Source organism: Salvelinus fontinalis, chromosome 29 (genome assembly GCF_029448725.1).
Source record: "Salvelinus fontinalis isolate EN_2023a chromosome 29, ASM2944872v1, whole genome shotgun sequence".
NCBI lineage: Eukaryota > Metazoa > Chordata > Actinopteri > Salmoniformes > Salmonidae > Salvelinus > Salvelinus fontinalis.
In genome coordinates, this window is record NC_074693.1 from 15,476,191 (window position 1) to 15,501,583 (window position 25,393).

The 25,393-nt window shown below is 42.6% G+C and overlaps 1 protein-coding gene across 2 annotated transcripts in view; it reads right to left on the minus strand.

Moving 5' to 3' along the window:
* Positions 1 to 24,977, minus strand: part of ahnak (AHNAK nucleoprotein) — a 58,863-nt gene extending 33,886 nt beyond the window's left edge. The window contains exons 1-2 of one of the 2 annotated variants that reach the window (XM_055888351.1): positions 24,688 to 24,977; positions 8,428 to 8,479 (exon numbers count right to left, since the gene is read on the minus strand). The gene's annotated coding sequence lies outside the window, so the exon portion shown is untranslated. Of the gene's footprint in view, positions 1 to 8,423; positions 8,480 to 24,687 lie in introns of both variants that reach the window. The other variant, XM_055888352.1, reaches the window with a different exon arrangement.
* Between the last annotated feature and the right edge of the window lie 416 nt (positions 24,978 to 25,393).

The window sequence follows — 25,393 nt, forward strand, 5'->3', positions numbered from 1 at the left end:
TCTGCTGTAGTGGCTACAGGTAACAATCTGTTAATTCTATCTGCTGTAGTGGCTACAGGTAACAATATGTTAATGTTAATTCTATCTGCTGTAGTGGCTACAGGTAACAATCTGTTATTGTTAATTATATCTGCTGTAGTGGCTACAGGTAACGATCTGTTAATTCTATCTGCTGTAGTGGCTACAGGTAACAATCTGTTATTATTAATTATATCTGGTGTAGTGGCTACAGGTAACAATCTGTTAATTATATCTGCTGTAGTGGCTACAGGTAACAATCTGTTAATTATATCTGCTGTAGTGGCTACAGGTAACAATCTGATAATACTATTTGCTGCAGTGGCTTCAAGTGCTATATGTCTCCATAGATCTATGGCTTCATTTGCTATATGGCTCCGTAGATCTATGACTTCATTTGCTATATGTCTCCATAGATCTATGGCTTCATTTGCTATATATCTCCATAGATCTATGGCTTCCTTTGCTATATGTCTCCATAGATCTATGGCTTCATTTGCTATATGTCTCCATAGATCTATGGCTTAATTTGCTATATGTCCCATAGATCTATGGCTTCCTTTGCTATATGTCTCCATAGATCTATGGCTTCATTTGCTTTATGTCTCCATAGATCTATGGCTTCATTTGCTATATGTCTCCATAGATCTATGGCTTCATTTGCTATATGTCTCCATAGATCTATGGCTTCCTTTGCTATATGTCTCCACAGATCTATGGCTTCATTTGCTATATGTCTCCATAGATCTATGGCTTCATTTGCTATATGTCCCATAGATCTATGGCTTCCTTTGCTATATGTCTCCATAGATCTATGGCTTCATTTGCTATATGTCTCCATAGATCTATGGCTCATTTTGCTATATGTCTCCATAGATCTATGGCTTCATTTGCTATATGTCTCCATAGATCTATGGCTTCATTTGCTATATGTCTCCATAGATCTATGGCTTCATTTGCTATATGTCTCCATAGATCTATGGCTTCATTTGCTATATGTCTCCATAGATCTATGGCTTCATTTGCTATATGTCTCCATAGATCTATGGCTTCATTTGCTATATGTCTCCATAGATCTATGGCTTCATTTGCTATATGTCTCCGTAGATCTACGGCTCATTTTGCTATATGTCTCCATAGATCTATGGCTTCATTTTGCTATATGTCTCCATAGATCTATGGCTTCATTTTTGCTATATGTCTCCGTAGATCTATGGCTTCATTTGCTATATGTCTCCGTAGATCTATGGCTTCATTTGCTATATGTCTCCATAGATCTATGGCTCATTTTGCTATATGTCTCCATAGATCTATGGCTTAATTTTGCTATATGTCTCCATAGATCTATGGCTTCATTTGCTATATGTCCCATAGATCTATGGCTTCATTTTGCTATATGTCTCCGTAGATCTATGGCTTCATTTGCTATATGTCTCCATAGATCTATGGCTTCATTTTGCTATATGTCTCCATAGATCTATGGCTTCATTTGCTATATGTCTCCATAGATCTATGGCTTCATTTGCTATATGTCCCATAGATCTATGGCTTCATTTTGCTATATGTCTCCGTAGATCTATGGCTTCATTTGCTATATGTCTCCGTAGATCTATGGCTTCATTTGCTATATGTCTCCGTAGATCTATGGCTTCATTTTGCTATATGTCTCCATAGATCTATGGCTTCATTTTGCTATATGTCTCCATAGATCTATGGCTTCATTTTGCTATATGTCTCCATAGATCTATGGCTTCATTTTGCTATATGTCTCCATAGATCTATGGCTTCATTTTGCTATATGTCTCCATAGATCTATGGCTTCATTTTGCTATATGTCTCCATAGATCTATGGCTTCATTTTGCTATATGTCTCCATAGATCTATGGCTTCATTTTGCTATATGTCTCCATAGATCTATGGCTTCATTTTGCTATATGTCTCCATAGATCTATGAAATAAACATGCATATGTTCTCCTGTCCATAGACTATCGTGCCGAATTCCATATTTGCATAATAGTTTCAAACTAAAAATAAATGTTTCCATACCATACTCTTTTTTTGCACCACTATAAATACAACGATTGCAATTTAAACTGGTAAATCCATCAGTAGCATGAGCAGAGAGTAACTGAAGCCAAGGCGAACCTATATATATATATATATATATATATATATATATATATATATATATATACATACATATGTTCACTGATTAAAATTAAACTGTACATAGCTATAATGGTACTAGACCACACTGCTCTGCAAGATAACGGCCTGCCCGAGAGAGAGAAAGAAGAACCGAGGAAGAGATAAAGAAAGAGCTGTTTGAGTCAGAGGATGTGTTCCAACTGATCCACTACTCCCTATTTAATGAACAACTTGCCCCTACGGGCCCCCTCGTCATAAGCAGTGCACCATAAAGGGAATAGGGTGCCATTTGGGACACACGCAGAGAGTTTGAATCTGCGACATGTACCACTCTTCCTCACCACCACGCTCATTTTAAATGTATTGCCTGTTATCATTACATAAACAAAAATAAAAATATATATTTTTCCATTCCATCTTTTCAAGTTATTGTACAGTACTGGTATCTGTACTGGTAAAGTATCTGGCTAACAACGGCAGGTTAAGTCAGGTGTAGTAGGTGATAAATCACTAAACATGACAGCCAATACAACAATATATATATATATATATATATATATATATATATATATATATATATATATATATATATATATAAATATACACATTTTAATATTTTAAGCTACTTTTTAAGTAAATATCTGCAGTCAACTTGTGCAATACGTTAGAAGATAAAGAAGATCACATTCTTCAATTCACCTGTTCACATTATTTTACATTATGAAGCTAACCGTTAAGTACCCAGTCACATGGTGTTTGTTTACAAGCACACAACTACAGAGAGACAAGGAGCCTTGTGAGTCATGCACTATTGTGCAGCACACGCCAGGTGATCTATATATTTCTATTTTATTTCAAGTGGAGCTAGATAGTCCTAGCTTTATCTCGGTCTTGTCAGCCTTTATCTCTGAAACATCAAATTCCTTATTCAAAAGAGCAGAAAATGTGCAATTGATTTTCCCCTCAGTATTGTTATTCTATAGTCTAATTGAAGGTCACTGTTTGGTTTCCTTTCCCTCTCAGCCGTTTTGTTTGTTTGTTTTTAACTAGGCAAGTCACTTAAGAACAAATTCTTATTTACAATGACGGCCTAGCCAGGCCAATTGTGCACCGCCTTATGGGACTCCCAATCACAGCCGGATGTAATAAAGGCCGGATTCGAAACAGGGACTGTAGCTACGCCTCTTCCACAGAGATACAGCGCCTTAGACCGCTGCGCCACTCGGGAGCTACAGTATGGGATATGCTAAATGCTCTGCAGTTGTGCATTTGGTTTACTAACTCAGTAGTTATCTAGTTGGTTAGCTTCTTGAAAAATTAAGCTTCTCTTTGTAACCGCAGAGAATCTCCTCCTGGATAAAGAACCTTGCTGTCTAATATTTGTTTTGTGCAGCAAACTGTGAGATGCATTTTTTTAGTTACTTGTATAACTTTATGGGCTGAGATGTTTGTCCTGCAAAACAGTTTATGTCAGAGACTGTATAAAATGTCGGCAATGCGCACGTTAGCATTTAGCTAGCATTTCCTATAGGTTTTGACATGTACTTGTTAGCATTGCTAACCTTAGAATTACAGAGACTCAGTGGGGTTTGAAAATAGTGCCCTTTGTGTTCAGTGCCAGTATTACTGAATATTCCGGGATGACAATCTGGATACCACCCAAGCCTAAATCACATCAACTAAACAGCTGTGCCTCCCTCTGGATATGACACAGGCTGTGTCTAAAATGGAATCCTATTTCCTATATAGTGCACTAATTTTAAAAAGATCCCTATACGTTGCCATTTCAGACACAGCCACAGAGCAGGCCACAGAGCAGGCCACAGAGCAGGCCACAGAGCAGGCCACAGAACAGGCCACAGAGCAGGTCACTCTCCTGAACAATAATTAATCTAATAATCTAAAATAAAATGCTTAATCTCAACGAAGAAAAGCAATGAATTCCATCTTAAAAATAGTTCAACTAAGTGAACAGAGGATACAAGCCCATGGTTTAAACAGACGAGAGAGAGAGAGAGAGAGAGAGAGAGAGAGAGAGAGAGAGAGAGAGAAAGAGAGAGCGAGAGAGAGAGTGGAGGAGGGAGAGAGAGAGAGAGAGAGAGAGAGAGAGAGAGAGAGAGAGAGAGAGAGAGAGAGAGAGAGAGAGAGAGAGAACAGCTTTAAAGAGATCAACGATTCAACAATAAGCAGATAGACATGCCGGAATGCAATGTAAATATATTATTCTCCCCAGCTTCGGCCAATGTCTCACTGTCGTCCAATTAAAACCGGTCAATAAATAGACCCTTGGAATAGGGGGTCATTTGGGACACAACCCTTGATCTCTTGTGATTGGAGATATTGCAGAATGCATGAAATCAGTTAAGGTAATTTGAAGACTGCTTTTTTGAACAGCTGTTTGGTCAATTTCAAGAAAGATGGGAAAACCTGACCATAGGGGAATGATTATACATATTCATCGTTTTTTAATATTTCTAGAAATATTTTTTAGATATATTTTTTATATGATTTCTCTTATTTTCTCTTTTCTCTCTGCATTGTTGAGAAGGGTCGTACGTAAGAATTTCACTGTTAGTCCACACCTGTTGTTTACCAAGCATGTGACAAATAAAATGTTGATTTTTGATTTGATGTAAACATGGGAACACAAAGAAGACAAGACAGAAAATACAGTATGAACAATGTGTACGTCAAAGATGGCGTGTGTCTCTTCCCTTGCAATGAAAACCCTCTCTGCCCCTCTCTCCCCACCCTTCTCTCTCTCTCTCTCCCTCCCCATCTCTCTCTCTCTCTCCCCATCCATCCCTCTCTCTCTCTCTCTCTCTCTCCCCATCCCCATCTTCCCCCCTCTCTCTCTCTCCCCATCCCTCCCTCTCTCTCTCTTCCCATCCCTCTCTCTCTCTTCCCATCCCTCCCTCTCTGCCCCTCTCTCCCCATCCCTCCCTCTCTCTCTCTTCCCATCCCTCTCTCTCTCTTCTCATCCCTCCCTCTCTCCCCCTCTCTCCCCATCCCTCCCTCTTTCTCTCTTCCCATCCCTCTCTCTCTCTTCCCATCCCTCCCTCTCTGCCCCTCTCTCCCCATCCCCCTCTCTCTCTCTTCTCATCCCTCCCTCTCTGCCCCTCTCTCCCCATTCCCCCTCTCTCTCTCTTCTCATCCCTCCCTCTCTGCCCCTCTCTCCCCATCCCCCTCTCTCTCTCTTCTCATCCCTCCCTCTCTGCCCCTCTCTCCCCATCCCCCTCTCTCTCTCTCTCTCTCTCTTTTCAGGTATGCACATTCTTTCTAAACAGAGCCCCACAGTGGAGGTGTTATAATACCCATAAAACCTAGCGATCAAACAGGGAAATGGTTCCATTCATTTTTCCCCACATGGTATTTTAGAAACACTTAAAATAAGAGCTGTGTTTCATGTAGGCTCACCCTGGCATGACGTTTTGATAACCATGTAAATCCCTCTCCAACAAGGTGACTATATAGCTGACACCTTTGCTATCAGGTATTGTGCCAACTTAAAACTTGCACTACACAGTTCCCAGAATTGTACATTTAAAGAAATGTAGCCAATTTATTCATTACTACATTTAATTTACATGAAATAGTTGATCCAGAGATTCTTACCTTTTCCTTGATTCGAGTCGTCTCGTCCAGATCATCATGGTATTTGTAGTTCTTTATGATAGCCACATTAGCAGCTAATTAGCGTTTCATTTATGCGGGGTAAATACAGGCAAATATATTGACATTAGTCCCCTTGTTCGAGAGAGATTTACACGGTTATCAAAACGTCACGCCAGGGTAAGCCAATATGAAAACCAATATGAAACACAGCCCTTGTTTTAAGTGTTTCTAAAACTATTGCAACCATTTCCCTGTTTAACCGCTAGGTATTTTGGGTATTATGACTCATACTCCGGTACTCTATGACATATAAGGATCATAAAAGCTTTCAACTCCTCCAGTAACACAACAACACAGCCAGTCCAGATAAAGGGAGTTACTTTAACGAGGCAACGATGCAGACCTACTGAATCTGCAGTGTCAAAGGGATCCATCCCAAATGCCACCCTATTCCCTACATAGTGCACTACTTTTGACCAGGGCCCATCAAAAGTAGTGCACTACATAGAGAATAGGGTGTTATTCATCAAAGACACGTGATCTAATTAACTCATGAAGATCAAATTTGCACTCAGGTCAACTGACACTGCATGCTAGCTAATAACACAATCTAAAATGGATCCTAGCTAGTAGCTTGGCCCTTAGTATCGCGACAAAAATACTTTCTAAGTAAATGAAGAAAAAAAACAGTGTGTGTGTGTGTCTGTGTGTGAGTTTCTCAAAGTCAACGCACCATGTGAGAGCCCGAACACCCCGCACCATGTGAGAGCCCGAACACCCCGCACCATGTGAGAGCCCGAACACCCCGCACCATGTGAGAGCCCGAACACCCCGCACCATGTGAGAGCCCGAACACCCCGCACCATGTGAGAGCCCGAACACCCCGCACCATGTGAGAGCCCGAACACCCCGCACCATGTGAGAGCCCGAACACCCCGCACCATGTGAGAGCCCAAACACCCCGCACCATGTGAGAGCCCAAACACCCCGCACCATGTGAGAGCCCGAACACCCCGCACCATGTGAGAGCCCGAACACCCCGCACCATGTGAGAGCCCAAACACCCCGCACCATGTGAGAGCCCAAACACCCCGCACCATGTGAGAGCCCGAACACCCCGCACCATGTGAGAGCCCGAACACCCCGCACCATGTGAGAGCCCAAACACCAACATGTGCATTGCATTCATCAGATGAATTAGAAATCATCAATAGAGACACACAAAAACACTCTGCATCATGTCCCATTTCATGCTTTTGCTCTGACAGTTTCCCATGTGTTTCAGAGCTTATCTCTGTCTGCATAGAGACATTCAGGATATGAGAGACCCATTGAAACTATGCTGCACTAACTCTCAAACAAGCCCCGTTATTATTGTTGGCACTCAAGAGTTATTTACAAAAGCAGATGGAGGGAGAAACCTACAGCTCCCGGCTCGGATTATACAGCTCTCGTTATTCTACTCTACGTCCCGCCCTCATCTCATCTCTCGCATTAAAAAGTAACCTACGGCCACACCACACCCAACTCTCACTCCTATTACTCTCTATTGCTACAATAGTCCTTGAGGTTTCATAACATCAAATGTGTATTTTACTGCCCTTTCCCCTCCCCCTTTTGGAACAATGCTTTATGATCTAGAGAAGTATTTTCCTTTGACATATTCCTGGCAGGGAGTACTGGGAGGGGCAGAGAGAGAGAGAGAAAGAGAGACAGCGAGAGAGAGACATAGAGAGACAGAGAGAGAGAGAGAGAGAGAGAGAGAGAGAGAGAGAGAGAGAGAGAGAGAGAGAGAGAGAGAGACAGACAGAGAGAGAGAGAGAAAGAGAGACAGCGAGAGAGAGAAAGAGAGAGAGAGAGAGAGAGACAGAGAGACAGAGAGAGAGAGACAGAGAGAGAGAGTTCAGGAGGGAAACTATCATTTGTATAATTGCTGTAATGTAAAGTCAAAGGACCAGCTGGTTGAGGTGTAAAGCAAACTGTGAACAAGACTTGGTGTTCATGGAATCATTCGACAGACAAGCAGTGAAACAACTTTCTTCAATTTCTGTCTCTCTGTGCCTTGACTGCAAAACATCTTCTAATCAAATGATGAGCTCATCAAAATGTGCCCAATGGAGACATGAAAGTACAAATTTGGCCACAAAAGGATCAAAGAAGAAAAGTGGGGAGGAACTGGAGGGAAGGAATGGGAAAGGGGATGAGCGTTGTACATCATTGTAGTTTGCTATGTAACTGTGCTATGAGAGAAAGCCTGCAGGGAACACGAGGACAGACCACCCGACAAGAAAGCTTCTGGTTTCTGACAATGGCAGCTCCTAACCAGTTAGCTAACCCGCCTCTTTCTGACCACAGAGCAAGTCTGTATACGCCTCTTTCCTGTATCCCTTGTTGGCTACATTGTCTGCGTACGGTTTGGCGGTTTGGTATTCCTTAGGCTTACGACACTGACTCCCCAGTTTAAAAAATGATCCTGCAACAGCTGCTACTACCAACAATTAAACAGTGTGATTTGGCAGGGCTTGACTGGCCATTTCATATCAAGGGGGTTTACAGTAACTGATGTGTTGCGTGTTGTGTTTAGCCTGTGTCTTGTCGTCAACATCTTGGAGGACAATATCTTTGAATGAAGGACACTTACGTACTTTGGATTGCTCAAGCAAGGCCAAGGGCTCTGTCTCTTCGCTTCTTGTTTGTCTGTTAACAGAGGGACACGCGGAGAGAGAAGAGGAATAGGAGTTAATCACATTGATTGATCGAATAGTTAGGCTCATTCTCACGTCCACACTTCTCTCTTGCCTATGTTACTCACACAAGAGAGCAACCAACGTCAACACACATTCATTCATGGCTTTCGGACAGACATTGAAACAAGTTCATAAACTATGCCCGTACTAATATGCTACTGCTCCAGGGATATCTACATGACTAGGTCACACATCTTTAATGTGTTCTGATTGTGTCTTCATAACAATGCAATGGACCTTCGCCTCAGAGAGAATGGACCTTCGCCTCAGAGAGAATGGACCTTCGCCTCAGAGAGAATGGACCTTTGCCTCAGAGAGAATGGACCTTCACCTCAGAGAGAATGGACCTTTGCCTCAGAGAGAATGGACCTTCACCTCAGAGAGAATGGACCTTCGCCTCAGAGAGAATGGACCTTCGCCTCAGATGGAATGGACCTTTGCCTCAGAGAGAATGGACCTTCGCCTCAGAGAGAATGGACCTTTGCCTCAGAGAGAATGGACCTTCACCTCAGAGAGAATGGACCTTTGCCTCAGAGAGAATGGATCTTCGCCTCAGAGAGAATGGACCTTCGCCTCAGAGAGAATGGACCTTTGCCTCAGAGAGAATGGACCTTTGCCTCAGAGAGAACGGACCTTCGCCTCAGAGAGAATGGGCTGTGTGCTCGAATTTTATACACCTGACGAATCCTCTAATTTGAAAGGGTGTCCACATACTGCTGTATATATACTGTATCAGCTCATCTGTAAAGAATCAAGCGTGTTTTCAACACATGTAAATACTGAAAGTGGTACAGGTGGAGCAAGAGATTCTATATTTCAAAACCCCCTGGACAAAAACTGGTTGAATCAACATTGTTAATTTTCTCAGTGCCGAAAGAAATTAGAGGGAACATTGGAGATGAGGTTGAATCAACGTGGAGAACGGATTGGATTTGCAAAAAGTCATCAAAGTTAAGGGCATTTCGTCTTTTCTTTCCCACCTAATTTTTAACCTAAATCCAGCGACATGGTGAAATGTTTTGTTGATTTCACATTAAATTCACGTTAGTGGACAAACTCAACCAAATATAAATCAAAACTAGACGTTGAACTGACGTCTTTGCCCAGTGGGTAATGTGAATTATGTGGCAGACCATACCATAGCAGGCAGCCACACCATTTTAAATATGTACCACGGATCACAGATCACTCGACGCAACAAGAAAGATGCAATGCATGACAGCTGGGTCATTTCACTTTCCTAATGCAACACTCGTATGTTCAAACCACAACTTGGACACATCGCTGCACTATCAAATGTCACCAAAACAGTCTCAAACAAAAAAACAGTCACGAGGTATTGGCCCTTTACTTAAACTGTTCCACCTGAGGAGAACAACACATTGGCTTGTACACAGACCTCACATACCCAGCTGCTGTCTGCCGTAGGCCTCGTTCTGATGTCTGCATGTGGCTGCTAATACGTTTAGACAAGATTCCCTTTCAGTTCTATTAAACATGTTAGAGACAACTAGCGACTAGCCTTATGCTAATGTAACAGTTAGCGTCTCGCTTGAGGTTATAGTGTCTTCAGAAAGTATTCACACTCCTTGAATTTTTTCCACATTTTGTTGTGTTACAACCTCAATTTAAAATGAATGAAATGAAACGTGCCATTGGAACACAGGAGTGATGGTTGCTGATAATGGGCCTCTGTTTGCCTATGTTGATATTCCATTTTAAAAAATCTGCCGTTTCCAGCTACAAAAGTCCTTTACAACATTACCAATGTCTACACTGTATTTCTGTTCAGTTTGATGTTATTTTAATGGGGGAAAAATGTGCTTTTCTTTCAAAAAAAAAGGAAATTTGTAAGTGATCCCAAACTTTTGAAAGGTAATGTATATATTTGCGTATAAAAGCGGTTCCACCGATATTTCTCGCATAATTAATTTTACCAACACATAAAGATCCCACCTTGTCTAGCATATTTAGTTTAGTCGACATTTTGAAAGTTTACTGACATTTTTTTTTCTGTTTCCATCAGGCCTGTCATGACATTTTTCATCCGACATGTACTTTATATACATTAAAAGGATCGGATGGAAACCTGCTTACTGTCCCATTAGTGTTGGAGCTCACAGTACCAGCACATGTCTGAAGGCGAAGAAATACCTGATTCATGACTGGTACCATAAAGTATCTGGAGAATTCTGTTTTCCAGAATGACAATGGTCCTTTTCAGCAGTGCCTTAAAACGTTGAGCTTGAAAGCAATAATAGTGATCTAATTGTATAAGCAACTGGTTTGGTATTGATATATTTTCCAGTTAAACTTTGCCATTTGTCTCGACGGTAAAAGCTGAACCTTGGTACGTCGTATGTCAAGTGCTTTCCATCCGGCTTAGTTCACAATTCCTTCCTGCGTTTGAAGGTCTCTGCTTTGACTTGAAGAGGGTACTGTGAAACAAAGAAGAGTCTTTCCTCTTGAGCGGAAACACCAACTGGTGGACTGGATTCCTCACAGACAGGCGTGGACTAGTGACAACCTGCCCCCCCACACAGACAAATTCTTTAAAGACAAGTTGTGTTTTTTGGAACAACTGTCATTAGTCTGCTGCCTCCTCCCTTGTTGTAGTTTACAGCTGAACTGTTCTTTACATCCAAGAAAATTACAGCAAATAACTGTGTTTACAGTTTTACAGACTCTTTAAGTGGCAGTTGAAAAACACAACTCAAAGTTTTAGTAAAGGGTGAAAAGAGGAAACTCTTTACAGGATTTTGATTTATTATTTAAAACAAGATGAACTAGTTTTGAGGATCAACTCCAAGCGCAAACCTTTGACGCATAAAACAGTTATATTTGCATTGTGTTAACATACTGGGTCTTCGCTAGATTGATAGTTATGTATCACTCCTGGGTCTTCGCTAGATTGATAGTTATGTATCACTCCGGTGTTCCGTTTGTGCTTACCCGTTTGAAGTTGCAGAAGAGCAGAAACCAAGCGCGTCATGGCTACATGTTGTTGTCTATAGCAAATAGCCACCGGTGAGCTAGAAGTAAACAAGGGTCCGGTTAACGGATCCAACAAGTGTTTCTCTCTCTTCAAACCCTCATTAAAAAGGTCTTTCATCACACCATCACCAAGCTAAAACCTCTTCCTATTCTCACTGCTTTATTGTTGGCGTAGCTAGCTAGTTGGTTATTTCTGCCGGGGTACCGAAATAGATAGGCCAGTGGTGGTGATAAACGCCAAGCGATACGAGGTTGGATTGCCACTGTGTTTGACTGCTTTATTGTTGGCGTAGCTAGCTAGTTGGTTATTTCTGCCGGGGTACCGAAATAGATAGGCCAGTGGTGGTGATAAACGCCAAGCGATACGAGGTTGGATTGCCACTGTGTTTGACTGCTTTATTGTTGGCGTAGCTAGCTAGTTGGTTATTTCTGCCGGGGTACCGAAATAGATAGGCCAGTGGTGGTGATAAACGCCAAGCGATACGAGGTTGGATTGCCACTGTGTTTGACTGCTTTATTGTTGGCGTAGCTAGCTAGTTGGTTATTTCTGCCGGGGGTACCGAAATAGATAGGCCAGTGGTGGTGATAAACGCCAAGCGATACGAGGTTGGATTGCCACTGTGTTTGACTGCTTTATTGTTGGCGTAGCTAGCTAGTTGGTTATTTCTGCCGGGGTACCGAAATAGATAGGCCAGTGGTGGTGATAAACGCCAAGCGATACGAGGTTGGATTGCCACTGTGTTTGACTGCTTTATTGTTGGCGTAGCTAGCTAGTTGGTTATTTCTGCCGGGGTACCGAAATAGATAGGCCAGTGGTGGTGATAAACGCCAAGCGATACGAGGTTGGATTGCCACTGTGTTTGTATAAAGAGAGACTCAGGGTATGACAGCTGTCTACACCAGCAGACACCCAGAGGCGGTGTATTCATTTTTGCCTCCTGTCACAAGGAGGAATATCAACAACATGCGTAGTAGGTAAGACGGTAAGTCTCAAGGAATTCCATAAACGTGCACTCTGTCTGTAATCCGTTCAATTAAGCAGATTCAGGTAAGACTTGGTTGATCTGATTTTGGATTTGGTTGTTTTTATGTCTGTTTGGAAACATTTTCTGACAACATAATTGGCTCTTGCCACCGGTGTTACAAAACATAGGAATGTATCAACCTTGACTTGGCATTGACTTGTTAGACGGGCATCACACATCCAAAAACACGGTGTACTATCGGTCACACCTATGTGGTAAAGCGAACACCATTAGTCAAAGCAAGGCGACTGGAATAACAGTTAGAGATATGGTGAGAAACACCAAAGTCACTGCTTCAGGTAGGTTTAAAGGAAACAGTGTGGCCCCAACACACTACTGTTTTAATGATCACAATCACAGCAGTGCACACAGAGGAGTGGTCAACGCTAGCTTGCTTGCTAAAGGGAGTGTGGGGCTGGGCCGGGAATTAGACGGACTAGAATATTGATTGTACTCATGAGTGTTCTGTCAAATTTCCGTCACCTAATGGGCTTTTCCCCGTTCTAGTCAGTCAAACAAGTAGATTGATTTCTATGTGCCTCCAGTCTTACCACCATCTCAGTGCTAGCTTACTTGCTAAGGGATTGGAGAAACGGGCTAGGCTACGAGTCCCACCTCAGGCAGTGCTAGCTTGCTTGCTAAGGGAATGGAGCACCGGGCTAGGCTATGAGTCCCACCTCAGGCAGTGCTAGCTTGCTTGCTAAGGGATTGGAGCACCGGGCTAGGCTATGAGTCCCACCTCAGGCAGTGCTAGCTTACTTGCTAAGGGATTGGAGAAACGGGCTAGGCTACGAGTCCCACCTCAGGCAGTGCTAGCTTACTTGCTAAGGGATTGGAGAAACGGGCTAGGCTACGAGTCCCACCTCAGGCAGTGCTAGCTTGCTTGCTAAGGGAATGGAGCAACGGGCTAGGCTACGAGTCCCACCTCTGGCAGTGCTAGCTTGCTTGCTAAGGGAATGGAGCAACGGGCTAGGCTACGAGTCCCACCTCTGGCAGTGCTAGCTTGCTTGCTAAGGAAATGGAGCAACGGGCTAGGCTACGAGTCCCACCTCAGGCAGTGCTAGCTTTTTACATTTACATCATTTAGCAGATGCACTTATCCAGAGAGACTTACAGTGGTGAGTCATTTAACAGACTCTCTTATCCAGAGAGACTTACAGTAGTGAGTCATTTATCAGACGCTCTTATCCAGAGATACTTACAGTGGTGAGTCATTTAGAAGACTCTCTTATCCAGAGAGACTTACAGTAGTGAGTCATTTAGCAGACTCTCTTATCCAGAGAGACTTACAGTAGTGAGTCATTTAGAAGACTCTCTTATCCAGAGAGACTTACAGTAGTGAGTCATTTAGCAGACTCTCTTATCCAGAGAGACTTACAGTAGTGAGTCATTTATCAGACTCTCTTATCCAGAGAGACTTACAGTAGTGAGTCATTTAACAGACTCTCTTATCCAGAGAGACTTACAGTAGTGAGTCATTTATCAGACTCTCTTATCCAGAGAGACTTACAGTAGTGGGGGCAACAGGCTAAATGGCTGGGTGCAGTGCTGTGCTACGAGGCTGGGCCCCACCTTGCCTCGAGTCCTGTCCCAGTGAAGGTTGTTTGCTTGCTAACAGCTTGTAGCAACATGCTACAGGGCTAGACACCCTAGCCTCTCAGTGCTAGCTAGGTTGCTAAGAGAGCAACCAATGGGCTAGGCAACAGGCCTGGGTGTTGTGTTGTGCTCTACAATGCTGAGCAGGCCCCACTCTGGGCTGGGTGCCGTGCTCTACAAGGCTGAGCAGGCCCCACTCTGGGCTGTGTGCTGTACTCTACAAGGCTGAGCAGGCCCCACCCTGGGCTCCAGTCTCACACATTACTTGATAGCGCTGTCAGGCCAGCTGGAACGGAGCCCAGTCTCTCCTCTGTACCTCTCCCACAGTGACTAACTCCTAAGAAATGACCTCCACTCACTCTACCCAGCCACTCTGTGTGCTGCCTGCAAACCCAGAGCATGTCCGCACAGGGTCCAGCCACAAAACAGAATCACTTTTCGTACTTTCTTCATTTGGTTGCGTCATGTTAGGCAACTACAATCATCGTCACTGAATGGATCTCTGTACCTGATTGTGCCAAGGAGCCGTATAGACTCTCCAGTCTGGTAAATACCTAACGAGTTAGTCTTGTATCTGGTAAACACCTAGAGAGTTAGTCTTGTATCTGGTAAACACCTAGAGAGTTAGTCTTGTATCTGGTAAACACCTAGAGAGTTAGTCTTGTATCTGGTAAACACCTAGAGTGTTAGTCTTGTATCTGGTAAACACCTAGAGAGTTAGTCTTGTATCTGGTAAACACCTAGAGAGTTAGTCTTGTATCTGGTAAACACCTAGAGAGTTAGTCTTGTATCTGGTAAACACCTAGAGAGTTAGTCTTGTATCTGGTAAACACCTAGAGAGTTAGTCTTGTATCTGAAAGGATATGTCAGTGAGTTAAGTTTATTGATTGAAGACAACTATCAAGAATAGATAGAAAAGTCATTGTGATAAAGAACACTACTCATCAAACAATGAAATACTGGCGAGTGGCAAGATTTGGTTAAGGATCTATGGGCTCTGGTCTAAAGTAGTGCACTATAAAGGGCATAGAGTGCCATTTGGGATGCACTCCTAAACTAAGGAGAATAGCCATACTGAATTACCCCAATGCTATCAAACAGAATTGTCTCAATGTTTTGTTCCTCCCTTTGTTGTGGGGAGTAGTTGTAAGCAATGGGGTGTGAAAGCAACATGTGTTACCACTAACTGGCCTGACTGGTTTACAGACGAGAGAGAGAGAGAGAGAGAGAGAGAGAGAGAGAGAGAGAGAGAGAGAGAGAGAGAGAGAGAGAGAGAGAGAGAGAGAGAGAGAGAGAGAGAGAGAGAGAGAGAGAGAGAGAGAGAGAGAGAGAGAGAGAGAGAGAGAGAGAGAGAGAGAGAGAGAGAGAGAGAGAGAGAGAGAGAGGTTTTGCATAAGCAAACATGAAAATGTTGTAGATTGACAAAGGCAAATGTGGTTTTTCTACAGTGCATGGTGTGTTAAACCTCAAATCATAGAGCATAACATAACATAACTGAACTATAAATTATTATTTCACTGATTTGGAATAAATCCTCTTATTGAAATGATTTACATTTTGTTTCCAATGCTCATCAAAATACACCAACATATAAGGACTGCGTGCAAGTACTGTGTTATTTACTAAGTAGGCTGTTGATGTCTGTCCCAAAGCGACACTGTTTATTGTTTGTGTGAATGTCACCAGTGGCTAATGGTAATTACACACCTCCATATACATCTTAATGGTAATTACAGGCTAATATCACACTTCCATATACATCGTAATGGTAATTACAGGCTAATATCACACTTCCATATACATCGTAATGGTAATTACAGGCTAATATCACACTTCCATATACATCGTAATGGTAATTACAGGCTAATATCACACTTCCATATACATCTTAATGGTAATTACAGGCTAATATCACACCTACATATAAATCTTAAAGGAATGGTTTCCCCTGGAGCTTTGGAAATCAAAATGTAATACCTGAACCTCTATGAAATTCGAAAGTTATTGTTGACATGAATCATTATAATGTTTTCCAGTGACATGACATAGTGATAGATAGTGTGTAACACACCTGTAACCTTTTGACTGTTAGCAACTTTGAAACTTTCTGCACATTCCATAGGCTCCCGGATTTATGTCAGCGTTCAAGAACAGCTGTGGTTGGAAACAAATGGGTTTTAACAAGTAAAGACAAGTGCTGAGACGGAGGTAGAGAAATTACAGTTTAAAAAATACACGTGAGCCTGTATATGTTGCCAGCCGGAGAACAACCTCAACAAAGCAAAAAATATATTTGCATTACTCGCACTGCCACCCGGACATTTAGGCACTCCACTTCGAGTGCATCTCAGTGCCGGAGGCGTCACTACCGACCCTGGTATACCCGGACCAATAGTGAAAACGCAATGTCCCCATTTGCTAAAAATATTTTCAGAATACTCTAAAATCTCAAGACATAAAATGGAACGTGGAGGAAAGTAAATAATAACGACAATAGGAAACAGAATAGCTTATGATCTAAAGCTTTAAGATCACCACAAAAAAAATATCAAATACTTAGGATGCTTATATAAATATAACTTTATCCCATTAGTCAACCATATAAAAGCAGATTTAATTAAATGGAATAATCTTCCCATAAATCTTACAGGTACAATAAACTTATTCAGAACAGCATGGCTCCAAAGGTTTTTAGATTTATTCTCGGTAATACCAATTACTATAACTGGGAAATACATCCGAAGACATTCTGATAAAAAAGTATACTCGGTCATAACAAACTTTATATGGGAAAATAAAACTCATGGTATTAAACAGGAAGGTTTTACATCTTCCTAAGTCTGAGATGGTTTTAACCTTCCAGACTTGAAATTCTATCTGCTCACCACCCAGGGCTTTAATAACTTGTGAAATATAGTTAGTTAAATACACTAAAGAGGAAACGTGGGTCCATATTGAAGATGTGTACGCTCATCCCCAGAATCTTTTCACTTGTCTATTTTCAAATGATAAAGAACATTTAACAACTTCAAATGACAAACATATTCAACAAGAACCGATATCACTCAACCCTATGGAACAATCCTTGGATAGCTTTTGTGAATTCGCCGATAAATTGGCATATAAACTATAAATGGGAAATACATTGATTTCCATGACAGAATAATTTTTACAAATTTGCACAGACCAAAATACGGAGTGTACAAAATCTTAGGAACATGACATTAAGAGGGGGTATAATGGCACCGGAGGAGATGGAGGATTAAAAAAAAAAGGATTTTCTTCAGATACCGAACAAGGCCCAAATCCCCGTCATTCACATGAAGGAGAGACAGAGATATAGGGGTCGTAGGTCGGGTGCCTTGTAAGAATCCGACTGTGAGTGGGTGACCCGTCATCCGTCCTATTAGCCAACGTGCAATCATTGGATAATAAACTGGATGATCTCTGCTCGATACTATCCTACCAACGGGACATTAAAAAAAGTAATATCTCATGTGTTACAGAGTCGTGACTGAACGAGGAGGCAGCGCTCCTAGTGGCCAGGGACTTTTATGCAGAGAAACTTAAATAGGTTTTACCTCATTTCTACCAGCACGTTACATGTGCAACCAGAGGAGAAAAAAACTCTAGACCTCCTTTACTCCACACACAGAGACACGTACAAAGCTCTCCCTCAACCCTCCATTTGGCAAATCTGACCATAACTCTATACTCCTGATTCCTGCTTACAGGCAAAAACTAAAGCAGGAAGTACCAGTGGCTCGCTTAATACAGAAGTGGTCAGATGACGCAGATGCTAAGCTACAGGACTGTTTGCTAGCACAGACTGGAATATATTCCGGGATTCTTCCAGACGGCATTGAGGAGTACACCACATCAGTCACTGGCTTCATCAATAAGCGCATTGATGACGTTGCCCCCACAGTGACTGTACGTACATACCCCAACCAGAAGCCATGGATTACAGGCAACATCTGCCCTGAGCTAAAGGGTAGTGCTGCCGCTTTCATGAAGCAGGACTCTAAACCGGATGCTTATAAGAAATCCTGTAATGCCCTCCGACGAACCATCAAACATGCAAAGCATCAATACAGGGCTAAGATTGAATCTTACTACACCGGCTCCAACGCTCGTCGGATGTGGCAGGGCATGGAAACTATTACGGACTACAAAGGGAAGCAGAGCTGCGAGCTGCCCAGTGACACAAGCTTACCAGACCAGCTAAATTACTTCTATGCACACTTCGAGGCAAGCAACACTGAAGAATGCATGAGAGCACCAGCTGTTCCGGACGACTGTGTGATCACAGTCTCTATAGCCGATGTGAGTAAGACATTTAAACAGGTCAACATTCACAAGGCCGCAGGGCCAGACAGATTACCAGGACGTGTACTCCGAGCACGCACTGACCAAGCATCTTCACTGACATTTTCAACCTGTCCCTGACCTAGTCTGTAATACCAACATGTTTCATACAGACCACCATAGTCCCTGTGCCCAAGAACACCAAGGTAACCTGCCTAAAGGACTACCGACCCGTAGCGCTCACGTCTGTAGCCATGAAGTGCTTCGAAATGCTGGTCATGGCTCACATCATCACCATTATCCCAGAAATCCTAGACCCTCTCCAATTCGCGTACCTCCCCAACAGATCCACAGATGATGCAATCTCTATTGCACTCCACACTGCACTTTCCCACCTGGACAAAGGAAACACAGCTCAGCATTCAACACCACCATAGTGCCCTAAAAACCTCCCTCTGCAACTGGATGATGGGCTTCCTGACGTGCCGCCCCCAGGTGGTAAGGGTAGGTAACAACACATCTGCCAAGCTGATCCTCAACACGATGGCCCCTCAGGGGTGAGTGCTCAGTCCCCTCCTGTACTCCCTGTTCACCCACGATGACCACATGGCCAATCACGACTCCAACACCATCATTAAGTTTGCTGATGACACAACAGTGGTAGGCCTGATCACCGACAACAATGAGACAGCCTATAGGAAGGAGGTCAAAGACCTGGCAGTGTGTTGCCGGGATAACAACCTCTCCCTCAACGTGATCAAAACAAAAGAGATGATTGTGGACTACAGGAAAAGGAGGACCGAGCACGCGCCCATTCTCATCAACAGAGCTGTAGTGGAGCAGGTTGAGAGCTGGTAAAATACTTTATTATCTAAATGTTGAACGTGCTTGTGGGTGACGGAGAGAAACAAAAAGGTATAAGGAGTTATTAATGGTCCCCCCTTTGCTGCGATAACAACCTCCACTCTTCTGGGAAGGCTTTCCGCTAGATGTTGGAACATTGCTGCTATAACAGCCTTCACTCTTCTGGGAAGACTTTCCACTAGATGTTGGAACATTGCTGCAGGGACTTGCTTCCATTCAGCCACAAGAGCATTAGTGAGGTCGTGTCACTGATGTTGGCCGATTAGGCCTGGCTCATAGTCGGCGTTCCAATTCATCCAAAAAGGTGTTCGATGGGGCTCAGGTCAGGGCTCTGTGCAGGCCAGTCAAGTTGTTCCACACCGATCTTGACAAAACATTTTTTTATGGACCTTGCTTTGTGCACAGGGGCCTTGTCATGCTGAAACAGGAAAAGGCCATTCCCAAGCTGTTGCCACAAAGTTGGAAGCACAGAATCATCTAGAAAGTCATTGTATTCTGTAGCGTTAAGATTTCCCTTCACTGGAACTAAGGGACCTGAACCATGAAAAACATCCCCAGACCATTATTCCTCCTCCACCAAACTTTACAGTTGGCACTATGCATTCTGGCAGGTAGCGTTCTCCTGCCATCCGTCAAACCCAGATTTGCCTGTTTGACTGCCAGATGGTAAAGCGTGATTCATCGCTCCAGAGAACGTGTTTCCACTGCTCCAGAGTCCACTCCATTTCGGGCCAACGCTTGTGCATAGTGATCTTAGGCTTGTGTGCGGCTGCTCGGCCATGGAAACCCATTTCATGAAGCTCCCAACGAACAGTTCTTGTGCTGACGTTGCTTCCAGAGTCCGTTTGGAACACGGTAGTGAGTGTTCCAACCGAGGACAGACAATTTTTACTCGCTGCGTGCTCCAGCACTCGCTGGTCCCGTTCTGTGAGCTTGTGTGGCCTACCATCTTTGCGTCTGAGCCGTTGTTGCTCCTAGATGTTTCCACTTCACAATAACCACACTTACATTTGACCAGGGCAGCTTTAGCAGGGCATAAATTTGCCGAACTGACTTGTTGGAAAGGTGGCATCCTATGACGGTGCCACATCGAAAGTCACTGAGCTCCTCAGTAAGGCCATCCTATGGCCAATGTTTGTCAATGAAGATTCAGAGAAATAAACTTTTTTGTGCGTATGGAACATTTCTGGGATCGTTTATTTCAGCTCATGAAACATGGGACAAACACTTTACATGTTGTGTTTATATTTTTGTTCAGTGTATTCTTGTATATATAGTGTAAGTCCATGAGTCAAGAGAGATTCTTTTAGATGGATTTACAGTCACACAGAGGGGGAGGAAAACCCCCACAATATTGGAGCTTTAGTCAACAATTTCCCAAGTTGGGATCAATAACGTATTACAGTACTACCTCTAGTCCTTAATTCACCAATTCTGATGGATGGACAGCTGCTTCAGGGCACCAGGTGTGAAATCTATGTGATAAATAAAATAAATGACTTAAATGTCTTAATTATCTACAATTAAAACACCCAGGGAACAATCAGACACAGAGACGAATACAAGTGTTAAAATACAATCTCTCTCTCTCTCTCTCTCTCTCTCTCTCTCTCTCTCTCTCTCTCTCTCTCTCTCTCTCTCTCACACAATTCAATTTCAATTTGAAGGGCTTTATTGGCATGTTTACATTGCCAAAGCAAGTGAAGTAGATAATAAACAAAAGTGAAATAAACAATAAAAAGTAACAGAAAACGTTACATTCACAAAAGAATAATGACATTTCAAATGTCATATTATGTCTATATACAGTGTTGTAACGATGTGCAAATAGTTAAAGTACAAAGAGAAAATAAATAAACATAAATATGGGTTGTATTTACAATGGTGTTTGTTCTTCACTGGTTGACCTTTTCTTGTGGCAACAGGTCACAAATCTTGCTGCTGTGATGGCACACTGTGGTATTTCACCCAGTAGATATGGGAGTTTATCAAAATTGGGTTTGTTTTCGAATTCTTTGTGGGTCTGTGTAATCTGAGGGAAATATGTGTCTCTAATATGGTCATACATTTGGCAGGAGGTTAGGAAGTGCAGCTCAGTTTCCACCTCATTTTGTGGGCAGTGTGCACACAGCCTGTCTTCTCTTGAGATCCAGGTCTGCCTACGGCAGCCATTCTCAATAGCAAGGCTATGTTCACTGAGTCTATACATAGTCAAAGCTTTCCTTAAGTTTAGGTCAGTCACAGTGGTCAGGTATTCTGCCACTTTGTACTCTCTGTTTCGGGCCAAATAGCATTCTAGTTTGCTCTGTTTTTATGTTAATTCTTTCCAATGTGTCAAGTTATTATATTTTTGTTTTCTCTCTCTCTCTCTCTCTCTCCCTCTCGTTCTCTCTCTTTCTTCAATCGCTCTCCCTCTCTCTCTCTCTCTCTCCCTCGCTCTCTCTCTCTCTCTCCCTCTCCTCTCTCTCCCTCTCTCTCTCTCTCTCTCCCTCTCTCTCTCTCTCTCCCTCTCTCTCCTCTCTCCCCCTCTCTCTCCCTCTTTCGAATGGGCCCGTGATGAGGAAATGAAAAAAAAAAGGAAGTGGGCTCTTTCCATCTTACACGGGCCCAGTGAGAATGCCACTCCTCTCCTCTGCTATCAACAGTTGGCAGGGGAAAGCTGTGGTGGCAGGTTTGTTGGAATACAATGATGAGTGTTCTATGAATTCCATGTCCACTGGACTGATAGATCACATGACTAAATAACGACGTCGGGGGGGGGGGGGCTGTTAAGAAAGGCTCTGTTCTGAATCTGACGTTTTCTTAAATGATTTACTTACTTTATTCCAATCCATAGTTGACACTTACTATATTCTCTGTTTGGAACAAGTACTACCGAGTCAAATGAATTGTTCAAAACACTGAATAGACATAGGCTATACTTTTACATACCATCACAATAATAACAAAGTTTACATTTTAAAGGTCTAGTACAGTCAAACACGTGATTTGCCTGTGTTGCCACACTATGAGGTTGGAATAATATTGTGAATTTGTGAAAATGGTGATAATTCCCTTTTAGTGTTAGAGATGTTTGAAAAGATTGACTAAAATTACAGCCTATTTTGTTGGGATGGCGTTTTGGCCTGCCAGGTGACATCACCAGGCGGAAAATTAGTTATGAGAGTTCCACATTTCTCTGTCAATAACAGCAAGTTTTCAGTTTCCCCCTTCCCACTCAGACCACTCCCAGACAGACCTTGCAAAAGTCTTGCTTGAGAAATAGCTTGTGCTATCTAAAATCACTGTGAAATATATTTTCCATAACAAAAAATATAGTATTTTCAGCTGTTTTAAGCTCAATTACAAAACCTAAAGACACAAAACCAAAACATATGAACTGGAAGCATAGAAATAGAGCACATAGAACAGATCTACAGTTCTTAGACTTGCTTTCAAGTTGAATGATTTTGTTTTTAAATGTTTTATTTAAGTCAGTGAAGAACAAATTCTTATTTACAATGACAGCCTACCGGGGAACAGTCTGGTTCAGGGGCAGAACAACAGATTTATACCTTGTCAGCTCGGGGATTCGACAACACTCTAACCACTAGGCTACCTGCAGCACAAATGATAGATCTATAGCACACATTTCTATGTGAATTTGGTAGGGTTGCCCAAAAAGTTACATATTGCCACTTTAAGCATGACTTGACCGACCCTACAGCCCATCACTGCGACAGGAACAATTGGAGAACGCTAGACTTTTACAGCTTTAAGGCATTCTGTGTGAGCTCGCTGGCTCCGGTGACAGCCTATAACTAGTGTTTTCTGGGAGAGCGGTATTCTTTTCCTTGCTGTTTCACAGAAGAACGTCGGCCAGGGTGTGGCAGAAGGGGGAAGGGCTGAGCTTTAAAAAATATGAATTTCCACACAACTCTACAAAGCATAATGTTTCAGGGATCAATGTCGCCACATCTCTATCTATCATCATCTATTGTGATGAAGAAACGAACAAAAACGTGTCTGTTTCGTTTGATCAAAACTCTTCAAGGGTAATACGCGCCTGACGTTACAACAGCGGAGCGGTTCTGTTATTCAAACACATTCTGTATCTTCGTTTCTGAGCTCGATAAAAAAAAATCAAAAAACGATTTCTCTATGTGCTGCAGAAGTCTTGATTATTTTCCCCTCTTTTCCTCAGACCTGGTTTCAATTAGTAAGTATTTCCTAACCACTACATTCCATTACCATACCCCCCCCCCCCTCTCTCTCTCTCTCCCCACCCTGGCTAGAATCCCGGGATAAAACGAATCGAGGTAAAACTGCGAGCGAGAAAGTCCGTAAAACTCCACCCATGTCAACACGTTAAACAGATACAAAACAAATGTTGTTGCTAAATTCGTTTTTTTGTTATACCATATTAAACCCGTTACTATACTATACTCTGAAAACCGTTGGTTTCGTGAAGATGGGTTATAAGATGTTGTTCTAAGACTTCTGTACATGATTGCAGAGTGTGTGCAATTATTTTCTCTCTCTCTCTCTTCCCTTGGTGCGCCTCTCTGAACCAGAAGCAGGAGGGAGGTGAAGGACTTGTAAGAGAGTAGAATCCACACCCAAGTCTGTAGGCTATCTTAAAACGCTTTATGGGGAACTGCCTTTACTGATAGCCATTTCTAAGCAAATAATTACTCATACTCACACAAACACTCGACTTGATAGATTAGAGGCAAATAGAACAAATATCATTTAACTTGACAGGTTTTTCATCAATGATGATGTTTTGGGCGGTTTCTTTAAACAACTTTCTTTTTTCTTTCCTGCGTGCAGGGCAGGGTTAGAATAGGAGGATCAATATCCACGTCGCTGAGATGAAATCACAACCGGACTAGGCTATACATCTGCATGGGTTTTACATTTAAAAAAAGATATGTTATAACACATCCCCGGGAAACTTAAGTTAGTCTGGCATGTAAAGTCTTTCATGCGTCGCTTTATATACCCCAAGCAGCTTTATTTTGTGCACAGTAACAGAGTGAAATAAGAAGTGAGACCCATATCCCCGTTCATGTGGGTGGTGACACACACCCACTTCATCTCGTGTTCCAAATTACAGAACTTTGAACGAGAAAACAAAGTAGCACCATGGGCACCACCCTTCCTCCCAGTTACTCTGGTGAAAGACTATCAATCTTCTTTTTTTTTTAAATGTCATGTAAATTAACCTTAATTAAACAGCACGATTGCCACGTCATTTAAACATATGCATTATAACTTTGTTTGGGGGGGGGGGTAGTTTACCAGATATGATACCATCACCATTATTATAAACTGTTAAAAAATGATCTAAATTAAAATTGTGATGACAAACGTAAATTATTGTTTTTACCTGAGCAGTCTGAGCTGCAACAACTTCAACACAGCAACTTGAGCATCTTTGGTAGTGTTCTCTTCCCCTCCTGCTGTCCCAGCAGTCGATAAAAGCACGTCTTCTTCTTCCCAATCAAAAGTTCTTTCTCACTTCTAGAATACTTGTCTTTCTCTATCAACCAGAGTCTCCCTCCGTGTCCAGGGCGTTTTTCTCTCTCCCCTCCCTTCTCACTCTCTCCCCTTAGAGAGTGCGTGTTGCCTTTTTTTTTCTAGTCTGCGTGGCTGTTACTCCGGGCGATGCAGAATGGTTGGACATGCGAAAGGGTAGGGCTACTGGTCTTGGATAAAGGGAGGATTAGAGGGCGGGAGGTAACGGGAGGTGTAGAAGGGAGTGGCCGAAGTCTCCCTTTCTGACTCTGCCCATCCAATGCAACTTGACTCAGGGGGACATAACATAGTAAACAAAATCCGGGAAATTCAAATTATACTGAACAAAATTACAAACGCAACATGCAAAAATTTCACGATTTTATTGAGTTACAGTTCATATATGCAAATAAGTCAATTGAAATGAATTCATTGGGCCCTAATCTATGGATTTCTTATGACTAGGCAGGGGTGAAACCATGGGTGGGCCTTGGAGGGCATAGGCCCACCCACTTGGCAGCCAGGCCCAGCCAATCAAAATGAGTTTTTCCACCACAAAAGGGCTTTATCATCAACTC